The sequence below is a fragment of the Adiantum capillus-veneris genome, chromosome 8 (assembly GCF_014529385.1).
Source record: "Adiantum capillus-veneris isolate H3 chromosome 8, ASM1452938v2, whole genome shotgun sequence".
Classification (NCBI taxonomy): domain Eukaryota; kingdom Viridiplantae; phylum Streptophyta; class Polypodiopsida; order Polypodiales; family Pteridaceae; genus Adiantum; species Adiantum capillus-veneris.
This window is the reverse complement of record NC_140938.1, coordinates 122,955,499-122,968,349: the sequence shown is the minus strand read 5'-3', so window position 1 is coordinate 122,968,349 and position 12,851 is coordinate 122,955,499. Positions and strand designations below refer to the sequence as shown.

The 12,851-nt window shown below is 42.3% G+C and overlaps 1 long non-coding RNA gene and 1 pseudogene across 2 annotated transcripts; one reads left to right on the top strand and one right to left on the bottom strand.

Moving 5' to 3' along the window:
- The first annotated feature begins 2,667 nt into the window (after positions 1–2,667).
- LOC147452883 (uncharacterized) lies at positions 2,668–9,475 on the top strand. 2 transcript variants are annotated; one of them, XR_015188934.1, is made up of 3 exons: positions 2,668–2,813; positions 8,212–8,535; positions 8,724–9,475. It is a non-coding gene; the product is annotated as an uncharacterized LOC147452883 (long non-coding RNA). The 2 variants fall into 2 exon arrangements; XR_015188933.1 differs by having other exon boundaries at positions 2,668–3,104.
- Positions 4,531–8,218, bottom strand: LOC147452884 (uncharacterized; annotated as a pseudogene).
- Positions 9,476–12,851: the final 3,376 nt, after the last annotated feature.

Here is a 12,851-nt window from a genome sequence, read left to right as displayed (position 1 = left end):
TCTCTCTCTCTTTCCTCTTCTCCCTCTCTCTCCTCTCTCTCCTCTCTCTCTCTCTCTCTCTCTCCCCCTCTCTTTTTCCCTATCTCTCCCTCTAACCTCTATCCCTCTTCTATCTCTCCCTCTCTCTCTCTCTCTCTCTCTCTCTCTCTCTCTCTCCACGACGTACATCAATGCCCTCCACAATGTTCCAAATTTCCTTTGACACAAGGACATGTTCCATCATGTAATCCCACATAGAGTAATTGTCCCCATCCAATCTATCCTCAACAACAAACATCTTGAACACAGATGTGTTGTTGTCAGTCATGGTAAATGTTGCACCTGATGTGAAAACTACCCAAAAAGAGGAGAAACAACGCAAGAACAACACGTGCTATACAACACAAATCGTAGAAGATTGTAAGGGACCTGTTTTACAGAAAACGAACTAACAAAAATTTTGCACAAAATGACGAAATAGCCTACGTAGTATTGCTTGTAGAGGAATCCAAAATCTGAGAAGATCAAGCTCTTTGAGCACTCCCAAAGTATTTGGTGATTTGCTCACGCTTACCAAAGCTCACAGAAATGAAAGAAAGTGAACAGACGTGTGTTGGAGCTGCTGCGACTAAGGCCGAGAGGACGCAACCTGCTCTGATATGATCCGCAACATGTTTCAAATTTCCTTTGACACAGCTTGGAGAAGAAGAAGGAAGCTCAAGGCACACAAAAAAGAGTGTATTACTTAGTGTGCAATGGAAGAATTAGATAGCCCTAGAGTGATGGGCATATATACAATGCAATGGGGGAAAAACCTCCTAGTGAAGGAAAAAAATGCCCCGATGGTCCTAAGTGTGTTCACACACATCACTACCACATGTATATGGGAACAAAAGTCAAAACTAAGGGGTTTTATTAATGGTCCTCAAATGGGCATATAGGCGTTACATAAAGTTGATCCCCCCGCCCCTCCCCCCCCAACCCCAATTCCATCACTAGATGCATCACAGGAGTCAATGAAGTATTTGCCTCCTCAAGAATAGTCCACCATGTCATGGATCGAACCCTTTGTGGGTGTTTCTTTATCTATCACCAATTAGAAGACTACATTAGCCACCCATAATGAGTTTGTTTCTATGTGAATTAGTCTATGCTCCACTTGCCCCTTCCAAGGAAGGTCTTATGGAGTGTCTTTTTTATCCATGGCCCAAAAGGGACATTACAGAGGGCCATACTCCCAAATCTTCTGATTCATGGCCCAAAAGTATGAGTACTTATTTTAGAATAGAGAAAACTACTATTCGATGCTGCACGATTTTGGGGGGAAAATGCTTTGCATAAATTTTGAACTTTTGTACATTGAATGAAATAAATGGAAGGAATTGTGGTCATTGAGAAAGAAAACTTAAGCAGCTGATCTATCCATCTCATCCTTCAATTTGGGGCTCTAATTCTCGTCGAGGATGGATTGGTGGTGGTGACAATCATTCACAAATAGCAAGCAAGAAAAGAAAGTCACAAGAGAGGGTTACTGAGTAGGATACTAGTTAGTGATGAAGAACGAAGTGGAAACCATAGCCAAGCTCTCAATCTCAAAAAGTGTGAGTGCACGTTGTATTATTTTTACTTAATACATCGTAGGTTGTTAAAAGTGTTTGGATGCCCCAAAACTAAGGAGAACCTGTAACCATAAATTCCAAAACTAAGGAGAACCTCTAAGCATAAATTAATCTCTGAGATACTTTTCGACAATTGTCATAAATTTGGAACTCATTTAGAGCCTGATATACCATTTTTACATCACCTTAAATTTCAATAGATACATTGTATATTTTTAATAATCACTTCTTCATCCCCGAATTGTGGGTCCGAGGTGGGAGAAAGGGGGGGGGGGGGGGCAAAGGAAGCAAAAATAAACTCAGTTACATTTTTTTTCTTAGTTTGCTTGAGATGAACATTGCTCAATCATCCCACCGTAGAATCCCTAAATCCAATCTCCTCACATCACTGTTCTGGAAAGGCTTGCCTCTGCAACTTAGCCTAAAGCCGGTTCAAAATCCACGTTAGAACGGTTAAAAATACAAGATTATCTTGCAATATCTTACATGTAGAACTCGAGCTAGATGTTGCACATTTTCGAGAGCACAAGGGTGCATTCTGTAGCTGAGGTGCTGGGTTATTTGCAAAATAAGCGTCGATGGATGACCTGTTGCACCGGCCCAACCGATCAACACACTCGCCACATGGAGGACTTTCAAGGATGCCACATCCTTGAGAGTCCGATATCGCTGTACAACGACTTCCAAGCAGTCCCGTCACGTCACATATTCGAATGCATTACATTCTAATGACGTGACCAGGTTCGGGGGTTTGAACTTTGAACCTTGGGGAGGAGGAAGCGTGGCCGACGGCCGTCTAGACAAAAAGACTTTCTCGAGCATTGCCTACTTTGCCCGTGTGAGATATAGGCCTCCTGAGGCTCTTTTCCATTTTGTTCAGAGAAACTCGACCATGTCGTCATTGTTGCTGTTGGTGATCTAATTCTCGCTACTTTTGGCTTTGAAATTTGCGTCCTACGCGGAGAAATTTATTAGTTGCAATGCAGTCTACTTTTCGTCCTTGAAATTTGCGTCCTACGCGGAGAAATTTATTGGTTGCAATGCCGGCTACATGCATGGGTCCTTTGGTAGTCACTAACACCAAAAAAAAAGCTGTCTTCAAGCATAGGCCTCTTCTCTAAATCAAGATTTTTGTGCTGATTCCGTATTATTATAAGCTGATCTCTCAGTCCGCAAAGTGAGCACGCAGGCCATGAGATGGCTGAAGAATATCAGGTACTTTGTAATGTAGCATAAATTCTTCACATCCATTTTTTAAGAAAAGCTGTCAAATTACATTATAGAGCAAAAGATCTGGCTGCTGTCCATGGTTAATTTGAGAATATGCTGCATGGGCAATGGTGAGCTCAATGGAACGAATTCTACCTCAATATGCGCCTTTGTTCTCTCCTACCTACGATTGGGGCCAGAGGACCGCCGGCCCCCCCACCCCGCAGGCGGTCCCTGCCCCCGATCGTACCTGGCTAGGTATGCCGTGCCTCCCTCACAGAAGCTCCTGATGTTGAGGTAAGTCATAATGTGGGAATTATTGTGAGAGTCTGTTGAAAACTTCTTGTGTAGACTCAAGTAGAAAATCTGCAAAATAATGGTCAATTTTAGCAATTTAACTCTATTTTCTTAAATTTTCCAAGTGGATTATCTCCTTCTCGCCCCCCGCTCGACTTCGTTTTTTTCATCTCTATTTTTTCAAATTTTCCAAGCAGATTTTTTCCTTCTCCCCTTTCCTTCAACCGACCGATTTTGTTTTTCGATTGGCTCAAGGCTATTTAACTCTATTTTCTTAAATTTTCCAAGCGGATTTTCTCCTTCTACGCATCCCCTCAACCGAACTCCCCCTCCCACAAGCAGCCAGCCCTGGTGATCTGCCTCCTGTTGCCATCATAGAAGATTTCATCAAAACCGTGTCTCGGACGCCTTCATTAGTCTCACGTGGAACACATCTCTGCTCAGCATGGAGTTTTGTGCCTCTCTCTTCACCTCCCACAATTTGTCTCAATTCAACATCCCTGCCTCTTTCGATCTTACCGGCTTCGCAGACGATGTTTTCTGGCCAAAATATTTATCTATTCTTCAATTTCACAGATGGGGCTGCTGTGTCGCAATATGTGAACTCTACTGCAAGTAGCTACTATAGCTACGGACGGGCACTTACATATAATATTTGGGAGCAAGAAAGCGAGTATTGCAAGAGCCATAAAAATATATATAAAAGTGAGCTTGCTGGGGCGTCTTGCGTTAGCCTGCTTGCACCATACAAGGAGCTCAGGATACGTCATGCCATGGATACCTTGGCCTGCTCCCATTTTACATTTGGTAAGGATGTGGAGAAAGGGTTAGTTCAACTTTCTTGGACAGATAGTAAGTGTTCCAGCTGTAATAAAGCTGGGGGATCCTGCGTTTATGATAATCAGTCTCCCTCTACCGATCGGATCAGCTACTGTGGTTGGAATGATGGAAGAATAAACCCTGGCACACAAACATGTCAATTAGGTAATGTTTTCTTTCTTTACCAGTATAAGGCGGGCATTATATTAGAATGAGCCAAAAAAATTACATCAACATGCTCAAGGAGGGAGCATAGGGATTGAGAACTCGGGGTGATATATGCTATCATCAAGGGGGTTAGTTCTTAAGAGCATCTAACTCAGATCTAGTTTTTACAAGTAGGGTTTTAGCATAGTTCCAATTTTCTAGCTGAAGGTCCAAATCCTCCTCTAGCTCCTCTTCCATGACAGCTCTAATGTAGCACATCCTAGCACCTACTCCTATGAGCTGGAGATGACTTCCCGCAATGAGCAACATCTTTTGTTCCGTCCGGTAGATCTTGCTATTAGCAAGGGAGAGATTTTCTACCTACAAAACAATTTCATCAAAGAGAACTCTCGCGTTTGAGGCCTGGTAAGCTTCCTCATACATAAAGCAATTTCTCTGCCTACAGATAGATAGCCCACATGAATTTTGTTCTTCTATGATTCTAGATGATGGAAGGGATACCTACATTATCACCTAACAGCACATGTTTCCAAGAAAGGGGGCGGCCAAGACATTTCAGGACTAGTTTCCAAAAGGAAAAATCGAAGGAACAGTTCATGAAGAGGTGAGGAAGATCTTCGGGACTACTCTTGCATCGGGGGCAGTTTCCTAGAGAAAGACCGGTATCTTTGAGTTTCTGTCCCTTCCAAACAGCTTTGTACAGAATCAACCAGAGGAGGGCAGATTTCTTGGGAAAGATGCTAGACCAGGGTGACCTGAATTTGAAGTTCCATTGCCTCCTATCAAGGGAGAGGCCCTATCTCTGATTCACGATTATGTGGATAGGAGGGGAGATGGGCTTAGGCTTGACCTGGGGATGGGAGAGAAGGTATCCACCTAACCACACAATCCCTTTGAGGGAGAGGATAGGAGAGAAATTATGTAGCCAATGAAAGAATCTGGGAGGAGGGCTAGTCGCCGACAAGGTGATAGGCAAGTTCCCAGGGTCACAATTAGAATTTGAGTGAGATTTCCAAGTCAGAGATCCACTCGAAAGCTGGGCGTGACCAAACATCATACCAAATGCGGACACCCTTGTTGTGAATGGTGAGGGCAAGTATGGAGCTATCAACTTGTACTTCTTTGTTGGTGATCCAGGATAGCCAGATGGAGTTGCTAAGCAGCAAGAATTGGCTATGGCTCGATTTCCAATTGGGGGACATATTGAACCTATGTCTGTTCCAAGCTTCCCATATGGACCTCATTAGGTCACATCCTGCAGCCATCCAATTCTTGCTAAGCAGCAAGAATTGGCTATGGCTCGATTTCCAATTGGGGGACATACTGAACCTATGTCTGTTCCAAGCTTCCCATATGGACCTCATTAGGTCACATCCTGTAGCCGTAGAGAGGTGGGGGCTGAAGAAGAGGGTGAGAAAGGGAAGATTCACCCATCCTTTTGCATGTGAGAGTCTGAATCTGCTTGTGTTTTTGAAAAGCAATACCAACCATTCCTCCCGAGGGTGGTGGATAGCTCGGACCGCTTATTTGACAATCATCTTGTCAGCAACAGTAGGGAGGTGAATGATGCCAAGCCCACCCTTGTCTTTTGGTAGAGAGCAGATGACCCATCGCACTTTGGCTCTTCCATGAGTGAGGGGGTCGCCACACCATAGGAAGTTGCAGCAAATTTTGTCTTTGTCCTTCAAGTGGCCATCGGGGGGCCTCAAGCAGCTCAGAAAGAAGATAACATAAGCTACGAGGAAGTAGTTGGTAACAACACTCTACCCATTAAAGAACCTTGGAATCCTTTCCACCTTTTGAGTTTGGATTGAAAACATTCCAAGACCCACTTCTATTTGTCTTTCAAAGTAATCATTTGTCTTTCAAAGTAATCAAGGAACGCATCAGAATGACCAACAGGCAAAAGGGTTGGTGAGGGAGAATCAACTTACATCTTGAGGCCAAGAGGCATTGAGGAGGAGGGGTTGCACCTTGTCTCACCCCTGCTTTAGAATGATTAATTTTTGAGCGAGAGGCTGTGAGAAATAAATGGAGACATTTCCAGAACTCCCAAAGTGATTCTTCTTCATTTGCCAAAAGTCCATTAGTGTCATCCACGAATTGAGAGAGGCATTGCTGATCTTCTGAGTCGGGTAGCTGGATACCTTTAATTTTACCTTCCAACATCCTAGCCTTGACTAGACAATTGAGGCCACCTACAACTATTGCAAACACTAGGGGCGCTAGGGGGACAACAGCCTTGCCTTACTGAGTGATTTAGAGAGAAAAAGCTGGATAGCAGTCCATTGAATGTGATCATTTCCCGAGCATGTCCAAAGAGAGTTCTTACAAACCTGACTAGTAGGGTCCCAAAGCCCATCTTTTCCAAACTCATCAGAATGAAAGACCATTTGAATCTATCATATGCCTTATCAAAGTCTACCTTTACAAAGGAAAAGTCCTGGTTGGAGTTTTGGGCATATTCAATGCCCTCCCATAAAGAGATAACTGCTTAGATTATGTTACGAACCTTTATGAATTCTTTTTGCTATGAGGATATCCATTGCATCAAAACTGGGGTGATTCTATTTGCTACAGCCTAGGCAAAGATCTTATACACTGTGCTCAGCATGGTGAGAGGACGCCAATTCGACAGAGAGTCCCTAGGACCCCTCTTGTGCAATAACTTGATTACGCGGGTGTTTATAGAGAAATGCAGAACTTCATGAGAGACTGATTCCTCCCTGACTTTAAGAATGAAGGGGGCCATCAACTTTTCAAACAGCTGGAAGAACTTGGCATGAAGTCTGTCAAAACCTGGTGTCTTGTTGCGCTTATGCGACTTAATAGCTATCTGAATTTCAGTCTCTGAAGGCTGAAGACGCCTTCAAAATGGGCTCTCGCATACTCCAAGTTATCTTGATCATTAGAAACCTTCCTATCAGGATCAACAAAAAGGGGGACAAGTTCCCTATAGTTTTTTCTCCTCAAGGATTTGAACACATTAGAAAAAACCCCAAAAGGGCCTTGTAAGGATCCCTAATTTTAAGGGATTAAGACTGAAAATATGTGTGGTTTAAGAGACAAGGCCATTGAATGAGGTTATTCTCATAGGATTTTTTCAAGGCTGTCATAGGCTTTTTGTAGGTTGAATAGAGGCTAGGAAGGGAGGATAGGTACATTCTCTCTCTACCCACAAGAGTGGTGGTCCTTATGACAATAACTTCCCTCCTCTCTTTCTTTGCCACATCATCAAGGACGTCCATAGCCTCAGCCCCGAAAAGAACTTTTTCAAAAAAAAAAAAACTCACTTTTACTCAGAACTTCTCCCCAGCATATATGTATACCCAAAAATCAATTTTCTCTCTCAAATCTCACTGCTAGATCTGCAAAATATCGAACTTCTCACCTTTTTTTATTTCCCTCCAAAATCATTCCCCTCTCTCTCTGTCTGCTCTCTCCTACTTTTCAGCACACACTCTTCCTCCTTCCATCTCTTACTCCTCTCCCTCTCTCTTCTCTCTCCTACTTTTCAACACACACTCTTCCTCTTTCCCTCTCTTTATTGCAGGTCCACTCCATAGCTTTGTTTCAAATCTTCCCCCCATAGCTCTCCACTCCATAACCCTCCTCTCCACTCCGTAGCTCTCCTGCAGCTCTCCACTCCATAGCTTTGTTGTATCTCTCCCATAGGTCTTTACTCCATAGTCCTCCTCTCCACTCCGTACCTCTCATGCAACTCTCCACTCATAGCTCTCCTCTCCGCCCCATAGCTCTCATGAAGCTCTCCATCCCATAGCTCTTCACTCCATAGCTCACCTCTCCACTCCCTGCCTTTGTTGCCACTCTTAACTCTTGCTCGAGGCCAGCTGTATTCCCCTTGTCATGGATCTAGGCGACATTACAAACCTCCCATCCACACCAAGATTGTCAAGTTCGGAAACGGTTGCTCTACATGTTCGGTTGCCAAAGGACTTCACACCCTCAAAGCGTCATTACTTGCAAACTGCACAAAAATTTCGTGGTGCAAGTCACACCAATGTGGACCTTTGGGTGCATGGTCGCATCTACCCTAATGAACCAACCATCAATGTGTATACAACATTCAATAACCTTGCTTCATTCTTACAATATGTAGGTAGAGGGGAGCAAGATCTTCTTGCATACTGCAAGCGATTATCGACTATTGGAGCTGATAGCACACATGGTCTTTGCATCAATGTCAAGTTATTTCCCATAGCACTAGTGGATTGCACGAAAGGATCTTTCATGAAGAGGAGGAAGTGGAAACCCTTAAGCTACAGGTGGAAGAGAAGGATGCTAAGAATGTGAAGCTTGAAGATAAGATCTTCCATCTTAAAAGGACGCCCTTATGTGCAAGGGAACGTAAGAGGAGCTTTAATGCCATAGAGACTTTACCCCCCCAGGGCGGTGCTAGAAAAAGAAGGGTTACAACTACAAGGTACATTTTGCTACGCTCCAATATATGCTCCTTACTCAATTTCAAATAATATTTTTGTTTATTTTAGAAGGCTTCAAATGACAATCATACATTTTTATGGTGTACCACCTAATGGTGAGGCTATAGTAATACAGTCTTTTTTCTTTCCAAATTATGATTTTCCTTATGTTATTTTGGACATTTTGCAGTGCTAGGTTCAAAGTTGGTAACCAAAAGAGCTAGCTGACTGGGAACGCACAGAGATGGACATGTCTGATGAGCGTTCACCGTTGGAAGGGGAGGACATACCAATGAAACATAGGGTGGGCGAAAAGATGTTTCCAGGCTAGATGGGCGTGATGCCATCTGGCCCAGATTACCAAACTGTGCACGACAAGTCACTGCCTAGAGAAATGGGTGGTTCCATGCCTTCTGATCAGACCAACAATGATGAGTGTAGCAGTGATGATGAGGATTATGATCTGGATGAAGATTCCCCCCAGTCACCTCCCAAGCACCGTCGAAAGTCAAAATTCTACAAGAAGCCACAGAGAGCACGACCACAAGGAGCTCAGAGGACCCCACAATGCCGACCTCAAAGAGTACGATAATTTTGTTGAGCGTTTGCTGAAATTCGGCATTACTAGAAGGCAACGAACCTGCTTATTAGGAAAGCACATTTGCACAGACATGTAAGGAAATTCTACAAAGCTACATCAAAGAGCTTTGGATGTTTGCAATTTCTCTTGAGTCAATTCAGGAGGCTGTAGAGGCTTATTTGATCAATCTCTTTGAGGACACATTATTATGTGTTGCCCATGCCAAGCGTGTAACAATCATGGCCAACGACATGCAACTTGCATGTCGCCTAAGGCATGAGTGATAGCCTCTGACATCAAAACCTCTTTTTGTAAATAACTGTTGTATTGGAATCAAGTTTACTTTGGAAACCTTGACTAGATTCTGCAATTTTTCTTGTGAACTCAATGTATTTGCACTTTGTCTGCATTTATTTTGTTAAATGGTTGAGGGTGATATGATAATCCAATGTACAAAAGGTTCTCTAGTTGGCAGGCATAGCTTAGATGCTAGAAACTAAAGCTAAATAAATTTTTTGGTTGGCTTGAAATTTTCCATTAGGTAAAATATTTGCTCTATATTTGCCAGAATATTGCAAAACTGGTCGATTTGGTTGTGTCCACAAGATAGCGAGATTTGGCCAGGTAGCAAGCCCGCTGGCTTGTAGGCACATAAAGAATTGTAGGAAAGATCTAGTACAAAAAAGCAATTCATATGCTCTTTTTTGGACAAGTTTTTTTCACTCTAATTAGAGACCTAAAAATATAAAACAGAAGACACTAATTAGGGACCTAAATTTGTAAAACGAAAAACCCTTATTAAGGACCTAAAACTGTAAAACAGAAAACTCTTCATAAGTGACCTAATACTGTAAAACTATAAAACTCTAACTGCAAAAATCTCTAATTAGAAAAAAATTATAAACCTGTAAATACAAAAAACAATAACTACAAAAAATGCTGAAACTATGGATACCTGTAGTTGGGTTGTGGGGAGTTGGGTACACGTTGTAAGAGGACGAGTAGCGCGCTGTTCTATGAGGATGGGAGGGGAGGTATTTATAGGGGTCTTTTAGGGCATTGGAAAGAGGAGAAGAAAAGCACAATGAAAGAGGGTTACGAAGACAAGGAAAGGCAAGAACGTGAGAGCAAGAAAGGGGAGGACAAGCTCGAGATTCAACGTGAGGGCATGCACGAAGGAGAGACGGAGGAGGGGGAAGAGCCGAGAGAGTCTCTCTCTTGTACCACTCCCTCTTGATCAAGAGAAAAGAAGAAAGCCAATCAAGATTTGTCTCTCTCTCTTCCTCTCTCTCCGAAGCTTGTGCTCTCTCTCTTGGCATGAGGGAGCTCGATCTCTCTCCCGAGCATAAAGAAGAAAGAAAATCTCTCTCTCTCTCTCTCTCTCTCTCTCTCTCTCTCTCTCTCTCTCTCTCTCTTGCTCTCAGACTTAAGCATGAGAAGAGGAGATCAAGGAGCCAAAAACCAAGGTAAGAGCATGAAATTGGAGGGATTCTCTCTCTACAAGTAGCTCCAAAAGATGCTCAACCGAGCAAAGCAAGGCAATCAAAAAGAGTTTCAAGAGCTGTTGAAAACATTGAAAGAGAAACTTGAGGCTTATTGTTGGTAATTGAAGCAATGAAAGGAGCATAAGAGCAAGCTAAGGAAGGCACTCAGAGAAGTTTCATGAGGACAATCAAAGGAATGGAAGTAATGCAGAGAGCTCTTGAAGGTAGTTGAAGTAGATAAAAAGCAGATAAAGTGACAGGCAAACGTTTTCATCACAATCATCAGTGTGAAGATAAATTAATCATTGTATTGAGCTTTGGTGTTGTTTACGGTTCGGTTAATATGTAAAGGGAGCTTAGACTCCTATTTACCAGTTAATCCAAGTTTTGGTGCTGGTAACAGCCCGCCTTGGCTACTGAATACATTGTACTGAAAGCTTGAATTGATTAATTGAAGATTACGGTGATTGCCAGATCCATTTGCATTTGTTGTTCTTGTTCTCTCTCTTTCACACCTCTCACAACCCAGAGCCCCCGCGCCTACTGGACTCACGTTTCGAACACATATCCCCCGACATCTTTTGTGAAACGAGTTGGGGTGGGAGGCTAAGATGGAGATGCTAGAACAACTGAAGCAGTGTATTCACGATTTCAATTCTAATGGATTTGATAAAAATATAGCAGTTGCAAATTTTCCAAAAATGATGGAATTAGTTCAGGGATGTCTGCAAGGATCAAAATCCATGCAGATAAAAAAGCAGATTGATGATGTAGTAGAGATGACACTTGATGTTTTATGGGAGCGGTATTGTGTTTTTCAAGGACATGATTCAGAAGGTTTTATTACATGTTATGAAACTGAGATGAAGAGCCAAAATATTCCAGAAAATCGCATTATTGCAGCTTTTGGAGAGGTTGTAAACTCAGATTTCAAAAGGCAGGTTGAAGAACTGGCAGAAGCATATCCTAGACGGTGGGACTATTTTGTAAAGAAATTTATTTGCAAAAGCTCAAGGATTCTAAATGTGGAAATAAGAGATATTACTGAACAAAGCTAGGTTTCCTTCAGTAAAGGTGAAGGGGATCAGATGCAGTTCCTCAACTATGATTAATTTTGGGAGCACATTTCTGCAAGAACCAAATCCAAAGAAAATGTGAAATTGGAAGTAGCATATTTGATTTCAGAGGAGTATATTTTCAGAAATGAAGAAAAGGTAAAGGATGAATTTAATGTTGAAACAGACTTATATGAGTTTTTTTCAAAGATTGCTCACATGGATGCTACCTCCAATAATGGTTTCAATGAAGACGTAGACTATACAGTAAGTGGTTCACAAGCTGCTGACCTTGACATGGGATATGCACTATAGCCAAGCAAGACAGCATGTTTGGGGACCAAGATTGGGGACCCAACACATGATGAGCCTGAGGATGTCAATGAACCTATGATTGCTACTAACAATATGTTTGCAGATGCTGCTATCATAGAAGAGGATGCCATAATTGATGATTTCTTGTCTAGATCTGAAGGAGATGATTATAACAGTATAGAAGAGCTTTTTGATATGTGTACCCCTTCAAAGAGGGTGCCAAATGAATCTTTGTAGTGCTATGATGGATTTCTAAGTAACATGGATGCAGATGAGGAATCAAAGGATGATATTGATGAGTATGAAGATTGCCTATATTATGTTGATTGTGAAGAGGTTATGGACAAGGGCTCCACATCTATGCTTGTAAATGGGTTTCATGAGAAGATAACTCCTACAATTTTGATGAATGTCGAGACTTCTAAGGGTGATTTTCCCGAGGATGCTATGGATGAAGATTTACAGGTTGAAGCTGTCTTTCATGATCAAGCTGAAATCCCAATAGGTAAAAAATCCTTTGCTGATACAAGTCTAAAGATTCCCAAGGTTTTTTGTGATGTTTGTGAAGCTAGAGGGGGTGATGATGCTAAATCATCATTGATACTGCAAAAAGTGCACAGGTTACTTCATTTCCTTGTACAATGTACCAAATGTGGCTAGATTTGAATGCTATTCCTACTGATGCTTATGCCAATGACGTCCTCGCTGCAAGTAAAAGGGAGTCAATATTCTTTAATGCTTGTGGGTAATAAGCTTAAGTTGCCAAAAGTGTATGAGATGTGGGTGTTGCACTATGTTCACGTGAAGCTCTAGTATATTACGGAGCCCATCAATGCTATGTGATCTCAATGGTGTTTGATCCAAGAGATTCTAAGGATATTCAC